The sequence below is a fragment of the Polyodon spathula genome, chromosome 25 (assembly GCF_017654505.1).
Source record: "Polyodon spathula isolate WHYD16114869_AA chromosome 25, ASM1765450v1, whole genome shotgun sequence".
NCBI classification, from domain to species: domain Eukaryota; kingdom Metazoa; phylum Chordata; class Actinopteri; order Acipenseriformes; family Polyodontidae; genus Polyodon; species Polyodon spathula.
Window position 1 is genome coordinate 11810874 of NC_054558.1, and position 23795 is coordinate 11834668.

The 23795-nt window shown below is 41.6% G+C and overlaps 1 protein-coding gene and 1 non-coding gene across 2 annotated transcripts in view; both read left to right on the plus strand.

Moving 5' to 3' along the window:
• LOC121299468 (sodium- and chloride-dependent GABA transporter 2-like) overlaps positions 1-23795 on the plus strand; it is a 749163-nt gene that overhangs the window by 399045 nt on the left and 326323 nt on the right. The gene's annotated exons all lie outside the window — the stretch shown is intronic.
• Positions 5527-5600, plus strand: trnat-agu. The gene has a single exon. It is a non-coding gene; the product is annotated as a tRNA-Thr (tRNA).

Sequence of the window (23795 nt, forward strand, 5' to 3'; positions counted from 1 at the left end):
AAAAAATTTCCCCCAAAAATTAAAAAAAAAAAATACTGCGCTATCCCACTTCTTACACCAAGTGTGACAGGTTGACAGAGGGCTGAGGTTCAGAGACAATGTAAAGTCAAAAATAAAGTTCATTATTAAACAAAAATAATCAAATAAATAGGCACAACGTCCAACAGAAAAGAGGTTCAAAAATAAATAATCAAAGTGAACTAACAAAGTAAATGGTCAGATTCCAAGTCTTTTTTAAAAAACAAGACTCTCCAACACAAAGCAAACTCCCAAACAAAAAAAACACCCCTCTCAGCCAGGGCCTCTCCCCTGACATTTATCCTCTGTGGCTGGAGCCCAATTAATCAATAATTACTGATCATTCAATTAGAGCTCCAGTCACATTCTCACATGTCTTCCTGGCAGGGAGGAATTTAACCCCCTCCCTGCCCGTTCCAAACACATTCATATAGACGGGGCAGTCCCCGTCACAGCCAGGTTTCCATGAATGCAGCTCTTGTAGCCGAAAATGCCCCCAGAGGACCCGCATGAATTCTGTGTTTCATGCCTGGGTCCAGAACATACTGCTTCAGCTCTGTCCGACAGAGCATTCTGTGTTAACTGCAAGAAGTTCCAGAGGCGGGTCCTAAGGGCTAGAGCCAACAGGGCAGTGGAGCTGGGATCTCCATCTAGCAGGGGAGTCTGTTCCCCCTTGAAGTGGTACAGCATCATCTCCTGCCCGCCTGCAGCTATCCAGGTCACCCTCCCTGTTTCTTGGGCGACGCTACCCTCCTAAGAATTGTTCACCTGCCACGCGGAAGCGTGTTCGCCCTAGGGGACAAACAGCCTAGTGGGATCTTGACCATCATGGACCAGATTGGTAATTTTATGGAGGTGGTGATGTGACAACAATCACTCATGATGAATATGTTGTCGACCCCTGGCACCACGGCTGCGCCGGTTCCCCGGCTGCCCATTCCAACTGTTGAGCCTGAGCTTGAGTCTGAGGCCATCTCAGCTTATGAAGAGGACATCCTCTCTCTGCAGGGATCTGGTGATTACGAGCTTGTGCAGGAGGTACCTTCTTGCAAATCGGTGGACCAGCTGCAACAGGAAATGGAGGTATCTCCAGGGCCCAAATTTGAGGCTTTGGTTGAGCGAGCGGCTCAACGTCTACGGGTGGAATGGCCCAGAGACAAGGAGCCCCAGTGCTCCTGGTTCTCCTCGTTTAAGCCAGTACAGGACAGGACACTGCCCCCTTTCCCCGACTTTGTCAGGGATGGCCAGGTCTCCTGGTCCAACGCAGTGTCAGCACCTAGCACAGTGGCTGGAGCTCGAGTTTATTCTTCCATGCAGGGAGCGGAGGGTACTGGCTTGGCAGCCTTCCCCCCGGTGGACTCTGCCATTGCGGCCCTCGTACAGGCACCAGACATTGGACCGGCCAAGGACCTGCAATGTCCTAACAGACAACAGTGTCGGACAACAGAGATGCACCTCAAGAAGGTGTATGCCGCTTGCTCCCAAGCTGCCCGGCTATGTCGAGCATGCTCTCTGTCTACCAGGCCATCCTTATTAAGGATCTCCCTAATATGGTCAAGGCGGCTCACAGACAAGAGCTGAACCAGGTCTCTGAGGCAGTCACCAGACTGGCCCAACTCACGGCCAGAGCAGAGGGCCGATGCCTTGCGGCGCTGATGGTCTCCAGACGGCAACTCTGGCTTTCCCAGGCTGGAGTTCAGGAGCAAAACAAGTCCTCTCTCCTGGACGCCCCTATCATTCCTGGCCATATGTTTGCCCCACAGCGGAGGAGATGCTTTAGAGTACTCTGAAGACCAGTGAGGCATCAAGGCAGTATGCCCAGCTGTTTCCACAGAAGCCTGCCTTGCCTGCTAGGGCTTCTCTCCTGTGGGAGCGACAAGGGGCAGGGGCAACTGTTACCCTAGTGGGGGCAGCAATCGTCAGTGACCCTGCGGGTTCAGGGCGTTCGACTGATGAATTATCTAGATGACTGGCTCATCTGCGCTCAATCACAGGAGCAAGCCCTGGCACATACAATGTTGGTCAAAGACCACCTCCAGCGGCTCAGTCTCAGGATGAACCTGAAAAAGTGCCACCTCATGCCAAGCCAGAAATCGGATTTTCTGGGCCTCCACCTAGACTCGATGTCTATGAAGGCAACATTACCAACTCAGGGAGTTAACACAATAGTCGTGTCTCATTCTATTCAGGTTTAGAGAGACAGTAAGCATGCTGCTGTGTCATCGCATGCTGGGGTTGATGGCTGCTGCCTTGCAGGTCCTTCTTTTGGGCCTTCTACACCAAAGGCCTTTCTAGGCTTGATTCAACTCATTTGCGCTTCACCTGCAATGAGACAGACATCCTCAGGCTGGTGATATCTCAGTCCTGCTGGAGAACCCTGTGCTGGTGGAGGATCCCCTCCAACCTTCGTCAAGGGACAACCATGGGTCCCATTTCCGGAGGGAAGTAATCACCACAGACGCCTCCAACAACAGCTGGGACACAGTCTGGAATGGTGTGGGGACTGGGGAAGTGTGGACAGGGCCTTGGGCCTCAGTCCACTTCAATGTCCTGGAACTCAGGGTAGTAGGTCTCGCCCTACAGCACATTCTTCTGGTAGTCTGGTACAAGAAGGTAAATACAGGGTAATAGCATATGCCAGTCGATGATGCTAACTACAGCTCATTTAAACTTGAGTTTTTGTGTCTAATGGGCCATTGCAGAAAAGTTTAAAGAGTATTTGGCTGTCTCACCCTTTCTAGTATACATTGATAATAACCCTCTTACACATTTGAATACGGCCAGGTTGGGAGCACTGGAGCAGCGAACTATCAATTTGAGATTAAATACCGAGTTGGGAAGACAAACAGCAATGCGGACGTGCTGTCTAGATGGCCTCAGGTGGAAGATTACAACGACACTGAAGAAGATCTTGCAGTTGCACCAGCACAGGTCTGTATTCCCCAACAGGTGGTTCAAGCCTGTTTACAAGCGCTTCCAGCAATGGAGTCTGGGGCTGCTTCCATGCAGATGGCCCAGGAAGAAGCAGTACTTGAAGTCTTCCCAGACTGTGGATGGAAGCAGGCGCAGCTAGAGGACCCAGGGGTGAGTGTAGTGTTACAATTGAAAGTAAAACGAAGGTTCCCTAACTGGCAAGAGAGAAATGATCAGTTTTTGGAGGGCCATCAGTAATTGAAGCAATGGAGGAGGTTGCACATAAGGAGTGGATTACTATGTCGAGAGTATAAGTACCCACGAACCCTTGAAGTAATACAGCAAGTGGTGGTACACGCCAACTGTAAGAATTTGGTACTGGAACAACTACATGATCATGCTGGTCATTTTGGGGCTGAGAAGACATGGGGTTAGTGAGGACACGCTTTTATTGGACTAATATGCAGGCTGATATTCAGCAGTGGTGTGCGCAGTGTCAGCAGTGTTGTACCCGGAAGACTCCCCAGAGCATGCCCCATGAGTGCCTTTCACTACATCTGCAGCTCTACAATTAGTTTCTATGGACATATCTTAGTGATCACTGATCATTTTACTAGAAATCAGACTGCAGTTACAACGGCTAGGGCCCTGTGGCAGAACTTTGTATTACATTATGGCTACCCCTTGCAATTTCATTCTGATCAAGGTCCAAACTCTGAATTGTAGGTTATGAGGGAGCTCTGTGATCTGTATGGCGTAAAGTAATCATGTACGACACTGTATCATCCTGCTGGGAATGGACAATGTTAGCATTTTAATCGTACCTTGTTGAACATGTTGGCCACATTGGGGAGGGAAAAAAGGTACAAGTTCTCTGACTTTGTTTTGGTAATGGTACATGCTTACAAGAAAACTGTTAATACTTACACATGTTTTGCTCCTTTTTACTTGATGTATGAAAGATATGCTCGTTTACCATTGATCTGACCCTTGAATGGTCTGGGGAGGGACAGACTGTGGATGGGTGGGTACAGCAGCATCATAAAAGGATGTGTTATGCTTATGGGAAGGCTGGGGAACTGGCCTTCAGAACAAGCTGCTAGTGCACAGAAGCACCACTTTGATAAGAAAGCTCAGGAAGGCCCATTAATACCAGGGCAGAGAGTGTTGGTCAGAAATAAACGCTACCGGGGAAAAGGCAAATTAGCAGATAGATGGGAGGCAGAACCATACTATATTGTAAAACAGTCAAATTCTGATTTGCCTGTTTATGTTGTTAAAAGCGAAGATGGGATAGGAGATGAGTGGGTGCTCCATCGTAATTTATTAACTCCCTGTCTTTTTCCTCCAGTCAAACCCATAGTGGAAGGGGAACCGTCCTCTGTCCAGGGAAGCTCATCTCTGTGGGGGTATCCCGGGGTGGGTTTGTCTTTTCTTGGGGTACTGCAGCCTCTAGGGGGAAGACCGGCTACCAATGAATGTGATATTCCTGGAGGAGAGGTTCCTGTCCCTACTGCGTCTATAGGATCTGCTGTTCCTGAGGCTATTGATGCTTCTGAGGGAACTTTGCCTGCTGATTTTGGGTCCTCCGATGTCATTGACGCTGATGCTACCCCTTCTTCTCCAGTTGTTTCAATCCGACCAGACCTTTCCTGTGTTAGTGGTTGTTTTAGACTTTTAGAGTAGTGTCTTTGTCCTGATTATTCTAACTGTGTATGTGTTTACAATATATATTTATAAGCGGCCTGTTAACTCTTGATTGCACCCTTGCACTTTATCAGCCTGTGTCTTAACTAAAATAGCAGCTATTGGAGATATTAGGCATTTGGCATTTTTAGGTTGCATGAAGCTTTCTGTTGTTTTTTTATATGAAAATCACTGTCTACTATAAGTTTTTAAAATGTGTTATTTAGTGTTTGATATTTTACTGTTTGGAATTCTGCTTGTGGAAATCACTACTCGTTTTGAAGGGTGTTACTTAAAAGTGTTTAAGATTTTCCTTTTGGAATTGTGCTGTGAAAATCATTATCTTTTTTTACTTAGAAGTGTTGGTGTGATGTTGTCTAGCTTAAAGTATCCTAATACTTAGGGTCTGATGGGATCGCTATTGGTTAAAACCCTGCTGTTATAGTTAAAGGTTGCTGCTATCAAATCTGCTGCTATAGGTAAAAGCTGTAACATTTTGTCTAAATAAAATGTGTTTTTTATTACTTGTTGTCCTCACTTTACAAACTGAGCTTTCTTGATTTTTATAGAACCTGTTATTTATTCTGTCCTATAGTCACAGGATAAACACTTCTGTCAAAAGAAAAGAAAACGAGAAGCGATCCAGCGATCTGAGTTCAAATCTCGGTGGGACATGAATCTAACTATATGTTTTGATAATGTGAACTATACCAAATGTCATATTTCTACACCACAAGGGTGCAATTGGTCATTTAAAATACAATACAGATTCTCTTATCTGTTTACTTTCAGAAATGTCCCGTGCTTAATTTTAGAGTCATCAATTGTAGTAGAGAACGAGTAGTCAAGCCAATGTCCAATACATTTAATTTCACAGGTCTCTGGAACACATTTCTTTGAGAGATGCAGGGCGTCGTGGCTTAGATGGTTAAAGCGCCTGTCTAGTAAACAGGAGATCTTGGGTTTAAATCCCAGCGGTGTCTTGTGTTATACATTTTTCAGCACCTCAGTTTATGCTGAGTTTGTGTCACATTTTGTTACTGTACTCCCAACAGAGACACATACTGTCCTATAGTCGCAGGATAAATACTTTTCTCAAAAGAAAAGAGAAAAGAAACAGAAAAAAGTGAGTGAGGAGGATTGGATTCAAAACCACGCCTGCAAAGCACAAAGGATTAGCAAGTTATCGCCTTAAGCACTCGGTCACCTCGTACTCTAAAACCTGTGATCAAACTATTTGTTCACTTCGTGTGTGCAGAAGCCGCCTAATCTAAAGAGCATAATTATACAAGTGCACCAGAGGTTTAAAGAGTGGCTAGCAAGAAACCTGTCCCTGGAAGATGAACGGATGTAGTTTCAGCTCTTGCTGCATCAGATAGCTTCAACGATTATGAAGTATTCGAAAATTTTGAAAATTACAAATGCTACTTATCTGTTTTGCTCTCATTCTTTTCTGCAGTCTTCCACACTGCATGAGAGTTTGTAGTGTTTCCTCATGGCTTGTTAAACATCACATCTTTGCAGACTCTAGTGCAGTGGAGTCTAAAAACACCCTTCACCCTTTTCAAGGGGTTTCCTTCTCCATCGGACTTGAGAAGCTGACAGTGACAGTTCAGGTCTAACTCAGAGGAAGGACAGAGACAGCTATGCTGGTGAGCACTGGAGGGCAGTCACAATTTGTAGGAGAATTGAAAGATTGATGTTTTATTCATGTGTAACCCCCTTCAGCAAAGCAGGTTATTTGTATAGCTATGGTAGAGTGACTGAGCTCTTTAGGACCGCAGGGAATCTGTGCCTCTGCCTGTGATGACATGTGGACAGGATGTGCATCTCAATTTTTGAGCTGAGCAGGGGAGAGAAGAAGAAGACCCGAGACTGAAAACCGATGTCTGGGAGTTGGTCGGGAGAAAATAACCGGAAATACCCCATACAGACGGTGGAGCGACGCTTTCACTGTCAAAACTATTACAGGTTAAATAAATCTGTAAATACCTAGTATCCAATAGCTGGATGCTTCTACAAATGAAAAAGAAAACACTAGTTTGAATAAAACGATACTGCTCACGTTGCACGCCGCCTGACACAGGGGGCACTCACATTGACTGCAGACTAGACAGCCGACCCTGCAGCTTTGCCCACACTCGCCACAAAAGAGAAAAACAGATCTCAGGTCAGTTTGAATTTTGGGATATTCCTCTGTGAATAGGGAGAAGATATATCGGGGAATGTATTGTGAATTTGAGGAAAATTACGTTTGATTGGAATGAATAATTGGCAGCTAAAAACACGAAAGACGGAACGACAGTTAAACAACGAAAAATACATTCAGCCTGCAAGTCAATGACATTCACAAACCTCGTGGAAAATAAGAGTACTCCAATGAAATAAAACACAGAACTAGTTCTGCACAACAGGAACATTGACTGTAAAAATACAACAAACAATACATGTGCACAGTGGGAGGGATATGGATTGAATAGCACCATTTTCTTTATTCTATAGTGTTTGTTGCCCTTTAAACTGAACTGCATTTATTTAGCAATATAATCTATATTACTATAATAAACCCAATCATTGTTGTTATAGTATACTATTGGTGTGTAATTTGTTTGTGTATATATGTTAAGCTGTGTATAATTGTTAATACTCTTACTACTGTAATACTCCCCTGTATAGTTAAATGATATTTAGAGTTAACTAGAGAAAAAAAAAAGGTTTTTGGTGTCATTATAATATTGAAGTGAAGAATTGCCTGTGTTACTGCACAATACCTCTTCAGAAATACAGCTGGAGAGTTAAGGTGAGGGATCCTATATTCCCCTGGAGGCACCACGTGTTCAAGCCGCATTTTTACACAAAAACCCAGGCCGCCGAGACCTCTACAACACCAGAGAGGACAGCGGGTAAGGAGCTCCTGTTTACCATCACACCTGCTGCATATTATGCAATACGAAAATTAACCCCTTACATAATGGAGGCTCCGCTGGGAGTCTAATTGCTAAGCTAGCAGTAATTGTGAAACCATTTAGTTTGACCAGCATTGCTGTTGTTGTTTCTGAGCCATCGAAATGGACAAAATTAAGTTACTTGCATGGTGCGCTGCCGAAGGTGTTGCTCCACCACGTGCTTTCTGGGTAGGCAATTTCCCTGAGAACATTACCACACAAAAATTATTAGAAGTACTCCGCACTAGTGATGATTTGCAAAGAGTAAAGTGTTTGGGAAGATATTACAACCTGAATGATGATCAGTGGTTCGCACTGTGTTGCAGTGACAAAGATCTGGTTGAGGTGGACTTGACAGAGACCATAGATACAGATATTGATGGTCCCCCTTTGACGTTGCAGCAAGTACTTTTAATACCTGACCCCCAAACTCCAACTCCAGATTTCAAAAAGAAGCTGCAAAAGTTTTTGGAGACCTAAGGAAAGACATTGAACGATCTTCAAGAAGTAGCTGGAGTTCAAGCAGTCTCATCAACGAGCGGTACATAAGACCCACTATCTACTATTGGGAAAGCACTTGAAAAAGCTCTGAAGCCATCTCCAGAAGGCACTTCCTACAAACGGCTTAGAGTGTTCTTTGGCGTCAAGCCCACCCCTAGCCAGGAGGATGACTATGACACCTGGATGGACCAAGCAGCACACATGATCCAAGAATGGCAGTGTGGAGAAGGAGAAAAGATGAAAAGGCTAGTGGAAAGTCTGAGAGGCCCTGCTCTTGATGTTGTCAGACCACTGCGTGTGGCAAACCCGGATGCATCAGCTCAAGAATACCTCAGTAGACTTGAGCACATGTTTGGAAACACAGAGAGCAGAGAGGACTTATATTTACGATTTCGCACTACCATGCAGAAGCAGGGAGAAAAGCTGTCTATATCCTTGGCCCGGTTGGAGAAGTTGTTACAGAAAGTATATGTGAAGGGAGGCATAGAAGGTGGTGCATTAGGAAAAGCACGCTTACATCAGCTACTTAAAGGAGCCATATACTCTGACATGTGCCTAGTTAAACTCTGGCTTAAAGAACAGCAAAATAATCCTCCCACATTTTCTGTTCTGATAAAAGAGATCAGAGAGGAAGAGGAGAGAGCCTCAAGCAAACCCCCCCCCCCCCCCCCCACAGTGCCCATTAGAGTGCATCATGCTAACACACCTGATGTCACGCCAGCCCCTAATGCAGAAATGGATAGCCTAAGGTTAGGGTTAGGGTTAGGGTTAGTGCAGCTACAGGAGATTAGGAAACAAATGTCATCCCTGACTGTGCAGCAGCAGCATCACTATCAGGATGCCCAGCCACGCCAAGATGTCCGTACAAGGGGTCGTCAGCCATTCTACAAGAGGGAGAATTCAGCTGAAGGAACTGGACAAGATGGAACAAACCTCCCCTCTGCTGAAAGACAGTCATGTCCAACTACTATCATAGCATTCAGATCCTTTTGCTACCATTGTGGATTGGATGGTCATAGGATAAAGGAGTGTGTTAACACTGGCAATGCTACTTTGGTTGCTGAATGTCTTGAAGCCATGTATGGGAATAAGTTGGGAAACTACGAAGGGACCCAGTAAAGGAGTGCCCTGGGCCCCTATCTTCAAAAGCGCACTCAGACTCAAAGGAGATATTTAGCCTGGAAAGTAACACTGTGGGAAATACACCAACAAATTCATGGCCTGCTGGTCTGTGTGGCCCTAAGACAGAAGTAACTGTGCGAATAGAAGGTCACCCATGCTGTGCCATTCTTGACACTGGATAACAGGTTACAATAATCTTTGAGCATTACTACAGTGAGCACCTCAGTCACCTACCATTGTACCCATTTACTGGTCTTACTATCTGGGGCCTTGGGGAGGGACAGTACCCATATCTGGGATATATAAATGTATTCCTGGAATTCCCTGAAGATGTTGTGGGTGTGCAGCAGACATTAGAAACCTTAGCCCTGGTTTGTCCTTCTACTGGTTCCCCTAACCATATCCCTTGCCTAATAGGGACAAATGCTGCCATATTTGGGATACTGGCTCGTGTTTGTCGCGACCGAGCAGGAGATAATTATGCCAGGAAAGTAAAGATTGATGCCTTGTGCCTCGATACTTACATCAAGAAAGAGAGAGAACTCTTGCAGACAGCCAGAGGGCCAATAGGAACCATTCAGACGCTGGGTTGCTTGCCAGTGACCATAACCCCTGGTACCGTACAGGTGGTTGAGGGAAAAGCCAAAGTCTCAGATGATGGGAAAAATCAGCTGATTCTCATCGAAGCTCCTGAAGATGACCGACTGCCGAATGATCTTTTTATTAAGAACATAAGAACATAAGAAAGTTTACAAACGAGAGGAGGCCATTCGGCCCATCTTGCTCGTTTGGTTGTTAGTAGCTTATTGATCCCAAAATCTCATCAAGCAGCTTCTTGAAGGATCCCAGGGTGTCAGCTTCAACAACATTACTGGGGAGTTGATTCCAGACCCTCACAATTCTCTGTGTAAAAAAGTGTCTCCTATTTTCTGTTCTGAATGCCCCTTTTTCTAAACTCCATTTGTGACCCCTGGTCCTTGTTTCTTTTTTCAGGCTGAAAAAGTCCCTTGGGTCGACACTGTCAATACCTTTTAGAATTTTGAATGCTTGAATTAGGTCGCCACGTAGTCTTCTTTGTTCAAGACTGAACAGATTCAATTCTTTTAGCCTGTCTGCATATGACATGCCTTTTAAGCCCGGAATAATTCTGGTCGCTCTTCTTTGCACTCTTTCTAGAGCAGCAATATCTTTTTTATAGCGAGGTGACCAGAACTGAACACAATATTCAAGATGAGGTCTTACTAGTGCATTGTACAGTTTTAACATTACTTCCCTTGATTTAAATTCAACACTTTTCACAATGTATCCGAGCATCTTGTTAGCCTTTTTTATAGCTTCCCCACATTGTCTAGATGAAGACATCTCTGAGTCAACAAAAACTCCTAGGTCTTTTTCATAGATTCCTTCTCCAATTTCAGTATCTCCAATATGATATTTATAATGTACATTTTTATTTCCTGCGTGCAGTACCTTACACTTTTCTCTATTAAATGTCATTTGCCATGTGTCTGCCCAGTTCTGAATCTTGTCTAGATCATTTTGAATGACCTTTGCTGCTGCAACAGTGTTTGCCACTCCTCCTACTTTTGTGTCGTCTGCAAATTTAACAAGTTTGCTTACTATACCAGAATCTAAATCATTAATGTAGATTAGGAATAGCAGAGGACCTAATACTGATCCCTGTGGTACACCGCTGGTTACCACACTCCATTCTGAGGTTTTTCCTCTAATCAGTACTTTCTGTTTTCTACATGTTAACCACTCCCTAATCCATGTACATGTGTTTCCTTGAATCCCAACTGCGTTCAGTTTGAGAATTAATCTTTTGTGCGGGACTTTGTCAAAAGCTTTCTGGAAATCTAAATAAACCATGTCATATGCTTTGCAATTATCCATTATCGATGTTGCATCCTCAAAAAAAAATCAAGCAAGTTAGTTAGGCACGATCTCCCTTTCCTAAAACCATGTTGACTGTCTCCCAGTACCCTGTTACCATATAGGTAATTTTCCATTTTGGATCTTATTATAGTTTCCATAAGTTTGCATATAATAGAAGTCAGGCTTACTGGTCTGTAGTTACCTGGTTCAGTTTTGTTTCCCTTTTTGTGGATCGGTATTACGTTTGCAATTTTCCAGTCTGTCGGTACCACCCCTGTGTCAAGAGACTGCTGCATGATCTTGGTTAGCGGTTTGTAAATTACTTCTTTCATTTCTTTGAGTACTACTGGGAGGATCTCATCCGGCCCAGGGGATTTGTTTATTTTAAGAGCTCCTAGTCCCTTTAACACTTCTGCCTCAGTTATGCTAAAGTTATTTAAAACTGGATAGGAACTGGATGACATGTGGGGCATGTTGTCAGTATCTTCCTTTGTAAAAACTTGTGAAAAGTAATCATTTAACATATTTGCTATTTTTTTTTCTTCCTCTACGATTTTGCCATTTGTATCTCTTAAACATTTAATCTCCTCTTTGAATGTTCTCTTGCTGTTGTAATATTGGAAAAACATTTTGGAATTGGTTTTAGCTCCCTTAGCAATGTTCATTTCTATTTCTCTCTTGGCCTTTCTAACTTCCTTTTTGACTTGCGTTTGCAGTTCTGTGTACTCTTTCTGCGTACTTTCTTTTTGGTCCTTTTTTAATGCTCTGTAAAGTGCCTTTTTTCGCTGAATATTTTTTTTAATTGATCTATTAAACCATTTTGGCAATTTAGTTTTACATTTAGATTTGTCTACTTTAGGGATATAATTGTTTTGCGCCTCTAGTACTACATTTTTGAAGAACAACCATCCTTCTTCTGTGGGTGTTTTCTCTATTTTACTCCAATCTACTTCTGTTAGTCTCTGTTTCATACCTTCATAGTTTGCTTTTCTAAAATTGTAAACCTTAGCTTTAGTCTTTACTTTTGGGGATTTAAAAAACACTTCAAATGAGACCATGTTGTGGTCTGAGTTTGCCAGTGGTTCTCTGACCTCTGTTTTAGTTATTCTATCTTCGTTATTTGAAAAGACTAAATCAAGGCATGCCTCCCCTCTAGTGGGTGCCTTGACAAATTGTGTTAGGAAGCAGTCATTTGTCATTTCCACCATTTCTATTTCATCCTTCGCGCTACCCACCGGGTTTTCCCATTTTATTTGGGGGAAGTTGAAATCCCCCATTAGTATGGCTTCTCCTTTGCTACACACATTTCTAATGTCATTGTATAACAGATTATTGTGCTCACCGTCTGAATCTGGCGGTCTATAGCATGCTCCTATTATTATGCCTTTTGAATTTTTGTCTGTTATTCTGACCCATATTGATTCGGTTTTATTTTCTTTGTCCAGGTTTAACACCTGGGCTTCAAGACTGTTTCTTATGTATAGCGCTACCCCTCCTCCTCTTCTGTCCTGCCTGTCTTTCCTATACAGTGTATACCCACAAATATTATATTCGTCCCCATCACTCTCAGATAACCACGTTTCTGTAACACCTATCACATCATAGTTACCTGTTAGTGCAGTAGCTTCAAGTTCTAGAATTTTGTTTCTGATACTTCTAGCATTTAGATAAATACATTTAATGGTTGTCTTACCTGAGTTGTTGTTCTTGTTTTGATGCGGTCTCCCTTCTGTTTTTTTGTTGATTTCTCCCCCCTTCCTTTCTAGTTTAAATGCTTCTGAACCTGCTCGAGGATCTTTTCTCCGAGTAGACTAGTTCCCTTGTTATTTAAATGCAGTCCATCCCGTCTATACAGATAGTCCTCATTGTAGAATGTGGTCCAATGATCAAGATAGGTGAAGCCTTCCCGTGTGCACCACGTCTTCAGCCATGCGTTTTGATTAATTATTTCCAGCTGTCCATATGGTCCTTTGCAAGGTGCGGGTAGTATACCAGAAAATACCACAGTTTTGGTTTTCTCTTTTAATTTCCTTCCTAGCTCTCTGAATTTGTTTTGCAGGGATTTTGGTCTGTCTCTTCCAATGTTGTTTGTACCAATGTGGACGACTACTACCGGGTCGTCTCCTGTTCGTTCTAGGAGCCTGTCCACGTTCTCAGTGATGTGCTTGACCGAGGCTCCCGGAAGGCAGCACACTGTTGTAGTAAGGGGGTCCAAACTGCGAATTGAACTTGCTGTGTTTCGCAATATGGAGTCCCCAACAATCATGACCTCCCTTCTTTTTGCTGTCTGGTCACCACTGTCAATAGGGTCCTGGATGTTGTTCCTTTCATTCTCTTGTTGTTGGTTCTGCTCATCAAAATTCTGAAGTGACTCAAATCTGTTGGTTGTTTTGATTTCTGGTGGTTGTGTTTGACGAAGTTTCTTTTTTTCCCTGCTTCTGCCTACCTGAACCCAGCTGTTCTGACCTTCTATCTCCCTGGTGGCTTTCAGTCTGTTAGGGGTGATGCAGACTTCCATGAATTGTCGGTGTGCCAGTTCCTCAAGATCCTGTTGCTGTCTCACTTCTTCCAGCTCCATTTCTAGCATACTTACTAGTTTATGCAAATCCTGGATCGCGCGGCACTTTACGCACACTTGGTTTAGCTCCGCTGGGTTTTCTCGGATTTCCCACATCAAGCAGGTGTCACAGATTACTGGCTTGAAGACCATGTTGAGGTTTTTTTTTTTTTTGAAGTTTAGTTTCTTCTGCAGCCGTCAACCTGCTTTCCAACTGCTTCGAAACTGCTCTGTACTTTTCCACGCCTGTACTTCTCCCACTCGCTGTCGCTTCCACTCGCTGTCGCTGGGAAGACTGCCTCGTTTAACTGACACACGTGTTTGACAAATTGCATAACCAATATGTATACATGGACCTACTTATGCTTAAACAGAACAGCTGCAGAGTAACCCAAGTACGTTCCTGTTCCATTCTCAACACGACAAACCTCCCTCTACTGTCTGGTGCAATCTGAAGCTGGAACTGTGAACCATGTATTTCTATAGAGGTGATGTCATGAAAACCAGTGCCCCTGCCCTACACGGTGTAGTTGCTGTCCTCCATTGCCACCAGGTGGTTGCTCAGCTCATCTGCATTCCGATGATGTTCAGCTGCACGTTGCAGTTCATATTTTTTGCAGGCTGATTATTGAATGAATTACTGAGGGCATCAGTGCTCAGTAGTACCTCGCATATTCTGCACAGGGCGTGTTGAATTGACAATGGGCTGCATTCAGCAATGTGTAGGTTTTGAGATTTTGTTTTTCGAGAACAGTCCTTTTTTTTCAAAAACGAAGATCAGAAAGCCTTTTCCTCATTAGTCAATTTTCTCTGAGAAGGGTTTAGGTTGGTTCGAAACTTGTATTAAAAAACGACAGGGAAGTTATCTTTAAAATGTACTAAACAAAGATGAGTCACTGCTTAGTAATAATTGACAGTTAATAGTATGTAAACTAGGAAAAAAAACAATTGTCAGTTTTTTTAAAACTTCTGTATTTCTTCTTAAAGACTTGATCCTGCAGTCAAAAAATGAAAAGAAGGCTTTGATGTATCAACAACCTTGGAGGAAATCTGTAAGACCTCCTTAATAAAGGATGCTGGGAGTGACAGATTGATGAATAGAGCTCACTGTGCTGACCTGTGTGAGAAGTGCATTGAGAAGGGTCCTGCTCAATCAAGGTATCTGCTACATGCAATGCTCTTCCATTCAGCCATTTGATCCATGTAATCTCTATGATATGAGTAAATAAATGTTTGTATTATCAATAATTGATCAAATTGAAAGAGGATAAAGTCAACACTGTCCATAGTCCAGAACTGGTCAGCTACGAAACGCAAATTGAGATTAAATGTATCCTTTGCTTACCATAGAGCTTTAAATAAACACCCCAGCGTTTATTTACAATATTTGCCAGTAGCCCCGGAGCCTATTGGAGACCGGCGTCTATTTAAGAATCAGCGTTTATTATATATATATATATATATATATATATATATATATATATATATATATATATATATATATAATATATATATATATATATATATATATATATATATATATATATATATGTGTGTGTGTGTGTGTGTGTGTGTGTGTGTGTGTGTGTGTGTGTGTGTGTGTGTGTGTGTGTGACCGGGTGGTTAGAAGCAAGTGTCTTTTTATATATCGGCCAAATGCAGGACTATCCCTTTAAGGCACCGAGTTAAAAGAGAGTGCATCAGAACAGTTTCAGCAGGGCGCGAATATTGCTGGATGGAGGAAGAGCTCTGTTGAAGCACTGTTTGCGCATATTTTCTGTAAAACCTGAAAAGAGAAATAGCAGGGGTGTATACTTTCACGTAATAAAGGTATGATTTCGCTATTGTTGATTTAGTCAAATGTGTGTATAGAACATGTTAAATTTGACTGTTTAACAAGAGATGATGTAACACGTGGGGAGGTGGCAGGTCCTGAATGAAAATGTGTATCTGTTTCTTACAGAGGCCGCCACCACCCTCTTGCTCTGTATAAGATTGTTCACCTATCTTTAAAACAAAACTCTATTTCTATCTTTACCTGCTGTATTCATTTGTACCCTTCCCTTGTGTTACCTCTCTCTCAAATCCTTCTTTCTTACTAATTTTGGTGAATAAACTGAGGCACTGAAAAGAACCCCAGACCCTGTGTGAGTGTGTTCAAAGAACATACAGTGCCTTGCAAAAGTATTCAGACCCCTGACCAATTCTGTCATATATCTGAATTACAAATGCTACATTGAAATTTCATTCGGTTCGATATTTTATTTCAAAACACTTAAACTCAAAATCAATTATTGTAAGGTGACATTGGTTTTATGTTGCGAAATATTTTTAAGAAAAATAAAAAACTGAAATATCTTACTTGCATAAGTATTCAACCCCCACACATTAGTATTTGTTAGAGCCACCTTTCGCTGCAATAACAGCTTTAAGTCTTTTGGGTAAGTTTTACCACTTTGCACACTGTGTCGGAGTGATTTTTGCCCATTCTTCTTGGCAGATTTGCTCCAGGCTGTTCAGGTTGTTTGGACGACGCTTGTGGACCACAATTTTTAAATAGTGCCACAGATTCTCAATGGAATTGAGATCAGGACTTTGACTGGGTCACTGTAGGACATTCACCTTTTTGTTCTTGAGCCACTCCAATGTTGCTTTGGCCTTGTGCTTGGGATCATTCTCCTGCTGAAAGGTGAATTTCCTCCCAAGCTTCAATTTTTTAGCAGACTGAAGCAGATTCTCTTGCAGTATTCTCCTGTATTTTGCTCCATCCATTCTTCCTTCGGTTGTAACAAGATGCCCAGTCCCTGCTGATGAGAAGCATCCCCACAGCATGATGCTGCCACCACCATACTTCACTGGAGGGATGATATGTCTTGAGGCATGGGCAATGTTAGGTTTGCGCCACACATAGTGCTTTGAGTTTTGGCCAAAAAGCTCTATCTTGGTCTCATCTGAACACAAAACCTTTTCCCACATCGCAGCTGGGTCACTCTCATGCTTTCTGGCAAACTCCAGACGTGCTTTCAGATGGTACTTTTTGAGTAACGGCTTCTTTCTTGCCACCCTCCCATACAGGCCAGTGTATGGTAATGTTGTTGAAGCTAACACCCTTCCTTCAAGAAGCTGCTTGATGAGATTTTGGGATCAATAAGCTACTAACAACCAAACGAGCAAGATGGGCCGAATGGCTTCGTCTCGTTTGTAAACTTTCTTATGTTCTTATGTTATGCAGAGCTCTTGATATGGTTGACTGGTGCACCATTACTCCACTCCCATCCACTGAACTCTGTAGCTCCTTCAAAATGATTGTTGGCCTCTATGTGGCTTCTCTCATGAGTCTCTTTCTTGTTGGAGCGATGAGTTTTGAGGGACTGCCTTTTCTTGGCAGTGCCTGCATGGTGTGATGGTTACTTACCCTAACCCTGGTTCCCTGAAAGAGAAGATGACCACCAACAACATTATGTATGGGATATGCCTGCCCACTGGGTATGTATCGCTGAGCTCTCTATACCAGAGCTGCTGATAGGCTCCTTCACGAAATGATGCACTCAGTCCTGCCCACTGAGGGATTAAAACCTTCATCCTGAGGAAGCGATTTCTCTTTTTCAAATCGAACACGTGAGGGTGACTGTGACAAAGTGCCCGCCCCTGTGTATATTATCTGTTATGTTGCGTATGCAAAAAACAAAATTCACAAAAATTTTTTTTTTTTTTTTTTCACAAAACCACCTCTTCTGGTCTCCAAATGGAGGCGTGTCACAAAGACGGCCGAAGTGGGCGGCGTCAGGACCAGAAAATGAAAACACAAAACAGGACGGATGAAATGAAATGGTGATGGCGCTTGCTTGCGCCGGTTTATTGCAAAATAAAAGGGTTGATCAAACAAACAGAAACAGGACACGGCACTGGTAGCCAAAATAAACAGACAAACACAATGGACTAATACTAAACAAAAAATGTGGTGAGCAGATATATTTTACTATACGTTATTATTATTATTATACTTCATATTTCCTCCGTCTCCAATCACGTTCTCCACTCACTGAACACCCAACTGCAAGTATGTGAAAACGTGCATCTATATATATATATATATATATATATATATATATATATATATATATATATATATATATACTGTTGTGCTGGGATTCAATTACTAATTAATTATTCACTTGAATCCCAGCAAGTGAATTAATTATGTGCAAACTCGTGCTCACATATTAACTACTTTAAATGTACGTGAAGTGATGTACAATCCCGTGCCTAAATACAAATATACATTTTAAACACTCGTGTTACAGACCCGTTTATATCCCGTGTACCAATGACTATACACTAACATTTAACAAACCACATGCAACATAACAGATAATATACACATGGGCGGGCACTTTGTCACAGTGACCCATGCGACACCGCGGTTGGTGGTCGTTTTCTCTTTCAGGGAACCAAGGTTATGGTAAGTAACCTAACATTCCCTTTCAATTCAAAGACGACTACCAAGGACATTATGTATGGAATAGTGTATACCAGAGCCATCGGGAAGGACAAGGAACGGCAGCATATGAGGGACTCATCAGATCCACATAACCCAAGGGTTAGCGGTGTGAGCTTACACCCTCAAGGACCCTTGTGCCTAACGAAGGCAGGGCAGTATCTAACACATGAAGGAGGTAGAACCTGGAGAAATCATGCTGCGTAGCCGAGCTAGCCACAGTACAAATATTGAACAGAGAGGCCCCTCTGAAGAGGGCCCAAGCCACCCCTTTAGTGGAGTGTGCGGCTACCCTACCAGGCGGGGGCAAGCCAGCATCATCATACGCAGTCGAGACTGTGTCCACAATCCAATGTGGCAAACACTGCTTTGAGAGGGGTTGTCCTAGGGTCTGTATACTGAGACAGACAAAGAGCAGGTCAGTATGACGCAGAGCTCTTGTCCTATCCCAGGTAGTCTCAGGCAGTATGGCATCTGAAGTAACAAGCAGATCATCTTTTAATGTTTCAGGTTCTGAAACATCATCATTACCTACCGCTTTAGTGACTTGACGAGAAATCCTTTTAAGATCCGTTTCTGAATCTGAATCATTTTTTTTTTGGGACCCCAGTTTTTTTATTATCAGATGTGATACTATACTCTTCAAGTAATTTTCTACTGGTTGCTTTTACATGGGTAGACATGGTCAAGTTTGTCTTTCTTCTCTTTGGTTTACAGACTGAACAAAACTATGGATGTCTTCTGTGTGGATTTTTTGTGGAGAGGTGGGTGGTGGAAAGGACCTTGGCACTGTTAATGTTGTTCTGTTTTTCTATAATGCTGGGGGAGGCAGCTGGGTGAAAAATGTACATTGGGGGGCTCTCTATTTTGATATATTCTATTTTTCCCTCAATAACAAACTTTTGATCACAAAAATAATACAAATACTAATATTTCACTGGTTTGGGTTTTTGGAATCTCAGTTTGGATAATATTGTTGGATTATTCTTTTTGGATTATTCTGGATTGATGAAATCCCATCTGACTGGCAACACAATGTAAGTGTTGAATAGTGTTCAATATTGAAGCATGCACAGGGAATTAAAGTTTTCATTGATTTGTAAAGATCTGCTTCCAGACATGCCATAAATATGAACATCCACAGGTTTTCTGAACACATGTGTGTGAATTGTAGGGTTTCCACAGAGGTTTGTGTAAGCAGCTGCACTTTAATCAGCATCACTTTGATCCCCAGTGCACAGTAGTAGAGTGCAGTCAGACAGCTGCATGTTTGAGTTTGACAAATAAGTCATCTTTGTTGAAGTATTCAAGTGTCCTATAAACCTTCTATCAGATTCTTCAGATCTGAGCTCCACGCTGCCACCACTTGCTTTATAGCGATGGAGAATATATGTGGGATTCCTCCCTGGTATCTGCTGATACCAGAACAGATACTCAGTGTATGCGTTATTTGACAGAGAGTAATTGCAGTAGATCTTGGTTTCCTGGGTCTCCTCACATGTTTGGAGAGCCTTCCATGGACGCAACTCAGCCCTGGAAATGAACCACAGTGGTTAGGAGCAGTTCACTGAGAGCATCACAGAGTATGGAATAGGAAAGTAATGCATTGCAAATGAATAATTACCAAAATAAAGACTAAACAAGACAATGAGAACCATTGTGATCAGCGTTCTTCAGTTCAGAAAGGACACAGACAGTGTTTAGGTTTGTATTCAACCAGCCAGCATCTACTGAGGGAAAGATGTAGAGCTCATAACAGTTCTTCACTTCTTCAGCGCAGAAGACACGCCCCTTTCCCTCACCCAATCAGCACAGACTGAGGCACGAGCACATCATTTGTTGAATAGCTTCTGTTGTTGTTACTTACTGTGAGTTGGGCATTTCATTTCCATTTCGCACACAACAATCCTCTTGTCACGCCTCACTCCTCTTTGAGGCGCGCGCCCCTCCTTCTCGAGTTGTGCGTGACTCCTCCCTTCATTCCAAAATATCGGTACACCTCCTTTTCACAGTAATGTATAAGGATGCTAAAGGTGACAGAAGTGACCCATGGCATGGCAAATGAGAGTTAGGTTTGAATGCAGAAACTAAATAGCCTGATATTGACTAGAAATGCATGGGGATACTGTTGTAGTATTTGATGTTTTCAACATCACTGTCAGCAAGGACATAACTTGTCCTACTTGCTACAGACACATTGTGTGATTAAATGAGTGTAACATTAATATGATTAATAAGTGTGTATAAATCACAATAAGGGTGCCTTGCTATGAGAACACATGCTGGATTATAATCCAGTACAAGAGGAAGCAGAATGAAGTTTTTGTATAGGTGAGATACAGACTGACACAGTGTGGGCCTCACAGCACAGAAGTATGTGGCAGAGTCAGACAGCACAGCTGCAGAGAGAGTCAGATTAAAGGTCTTCTCACTCTTGTCATGAGATGCAGAGAAACGCTCTTTAAATCTTGGATTATCGTTTAGGTACTCATTGAGCAAGAGCTCTGGAGCTTTATTGTGTTCCTGGATGTACCAGAAGAGGTTCGGGCTGCCTGAAGTTTCATACTGGCAAAATAATATTCTTTTCTCATTTTCTGTCAAGTGAATTGAAGGTAATTGATGGACTCTGTCTCCTTGTGTCATACCTTAAAAGAACGAAATATTTAAGTAATATATCAATTATTAGAGTAAAAATGCACAAAATAAAAAAAAAAAAAATGAAAAAAAATGTTATTTCCTAAAATTTTTAATCATGTTTTTTTTTTTTTTTTTTTTTTTTTTTTTAGCAATAACACCAGAAGAATTAACTGAACAGAGCAATAACTGTTTACTTTGTAAAATGTACATTTAAAAATAACAGAGAAGTTCTATTGTTAGTTGAAATAGAAAGGTAATGTTAAAATGAACCAGAAATCCCATGTTCCATGTTCTGTATGCTTATCTATGACACACACCAGCATGATATTGAATAGGTGATTCAATGTTGATTCCCCATTACCCGAAGCAATTGGGGCTTGGCGCTCAACAGTGCCATCTGGTAGCAGGTGGGAGTATGGTAATTCCTACAAGCGACTCAGAAAGCAAGGAAATCGCGACCTGCCTACTTCGGGGTTTTCCGTGAATCTTGTGTTTCAGTTCAGATAGGGCGAACCAGTCAGAGGTGTCAGCAGCACTTCACGAAGGCAACTTCGTTTTGTTTGCTTCATTCAAAGCTGAAACGAACCCCGGTAATAAGATGGCACGTGAAAATGATTAAGTGTCATTGCTTTTCTGCTTTAATTTAAATAATTTAAATCAAAGCTTTACAGTACACCAGTTAGCTATGTTGAGGAGGCAATGTCATGCACTTGCTTGTAGGTTTTTCATGGTGTCAAACACACACACATGCACATTGATAGGGTATATGGATATGGCAATATATGATCCATTTATAACCCGTATAATAATAATAATAATAATAATATAATAATAATAATAATAATAATAATAATAATAATAATAATAATAATAAAAGAACGAACAGGTTTAGGGATTTCATTAAAAACACGTTGTTAAAGATCATAATTTACCATTAAAAACGGACGAATCAGTGAGAAAATTTGTTTTTGCATTGCATTACAATACAATTGATATACATCTTGCTTTGACCGCGAATTGCTATCCCATGACTTCCAAGTATAACAATTTATAATCTATAAATATATGTGATACTGCTACATATAAAATCGAGAAAGTTTTAATGAATGTCGCCTATTGTCAAACTATTTAAAACACAACACATAACTTTCCAATTACATTTACGCTGTTTTACACTACGTTTATATCATATATATATATATATATATATATATATATATATATATATATATATATATATATATATATATATATATATATCAATCGGCAATGCCTTAATACTTGTTTTCCGGTGCACGTCGGTTCAGACGGTAATATAGCTGTCATTAAACACCAGACGAAGATGCATGAGAACGTTGTTTCAACAGTAGTTTTCATCGTCATCCAGGTATCGTCATCCCATATCTGGTGCGATGTTACGCATATGGGACAGGAGAAACCAAAAGCGTGATGACTTGAACTTTGCTTCAAAACCCTTCGGAATCGAACCTTCTGTTCCCTTTCTGCTATCCTTAATAACAATAAACATTATACTGACTCAACCGTGGCACAAAGCATTAATCCAAATCAGTGGTTTTCAACCATTTCGTCTCACATACCGGTGTTTCCAACAGCGACCGCCAGGTGTAGCAGTAACTATGTGCAATCTTAAACTGCTGTTGTAAATCCGAGCCCTACCCCATTACAACCAGGTTTGTTGTGTCTGTACTGACTTGTTTGTTGCCTCATTCTGCTGAATGGTTAATCTATGCAGAGGATGACTGCAATGAACTCGGCATGTTTATAATTTTAAATATTTTGCAAGTGCTGTGTATTGAACTGGTGACCGCAGCTTTAATTGTGTACAGTGGTAATACAGGAAATAGCATGCTGCAGCTCGCATGCTCAGTGTTGGTGAAGTCCTGATCTGACAGCATGTAACACACACACACACACACACACACACACACACACACACACACACACACACACACACACACACACACACAGAGAGAGCTCTTCTGATTTACATACCTTTTACTTTTCAGAAAAGACAAGTTCTCCCAAGAATATGTCAAAACGGGTAGTTTTGAGAACACTCAAATCATTTGAGTGATTTCTTACTGAAAGATATTATCTCCAGATCGAGAGATAGATAGATAGATACAGTAGATACGGTATATTTATATGAAAGGCACTGAAAAGATCTGGTTCTTGTAGTATTAAACAGTTAATCCTTGATGATAGAACTCTGCAGATGTGTCAAGAATAAGCTGTGCAGGGACGCAAATATTAAAAAACAACGTATGTCACTGTACCAATGCGAGACAAAACACAATACTGTATTCAACGCACTAGGGGCTCCTTCTGACCACAAAATTAAACAAAACTGTGTAACGCATTTTATAGTTTGCAGTACATGGTGTTGATGAACTACAGCAAGCACATTAAATAACGGGTATCACTGGGGTGACTCTATTTCCAAAGCTAAGAACAGGGACACACACATTTAAAATAGTTTAAAAAATATCCAGTGTTTTTTTTTTTTTTTTTTTTTTTTTTTTTTTTAAGCATGCTCCTTATTTAAATATAGTAGGGTTCACTGAGTGCTACTGTCAACTTTGCCGTTTACAACTCGCTGTAAAACTGAATACGATTCAGTAAAGCATTTTTTTTTTTATAATCTTATATACTCCTTTCAAATTAAATACGAATCACAATACACATTCTTAAGTATATATTGTCTATATATCCATTTAAAAACCATTTTCTGAAAATATCACCATCTGAATCATTTTGAAACTGGTAAACATGGAAAACAAATATTAATTCAGATGTGAAAACACACATTTTAGTATAATATTAAGTAAAGAAAACATATCATGTACAATTTACTTTCCATGTTGTTTGTTGTCTCTCTGGTGCTTTAGCATTAAACTAAGAAAAACAACCTCTGACTGCGGCGCGACCACGCGCCTTCCATTTCCAATGCGTGCTCAGGTTCACCTAGATGTTATAGCCAGGTGTAGAGCTATTTTCAATCTTAATTGATATCATTTGG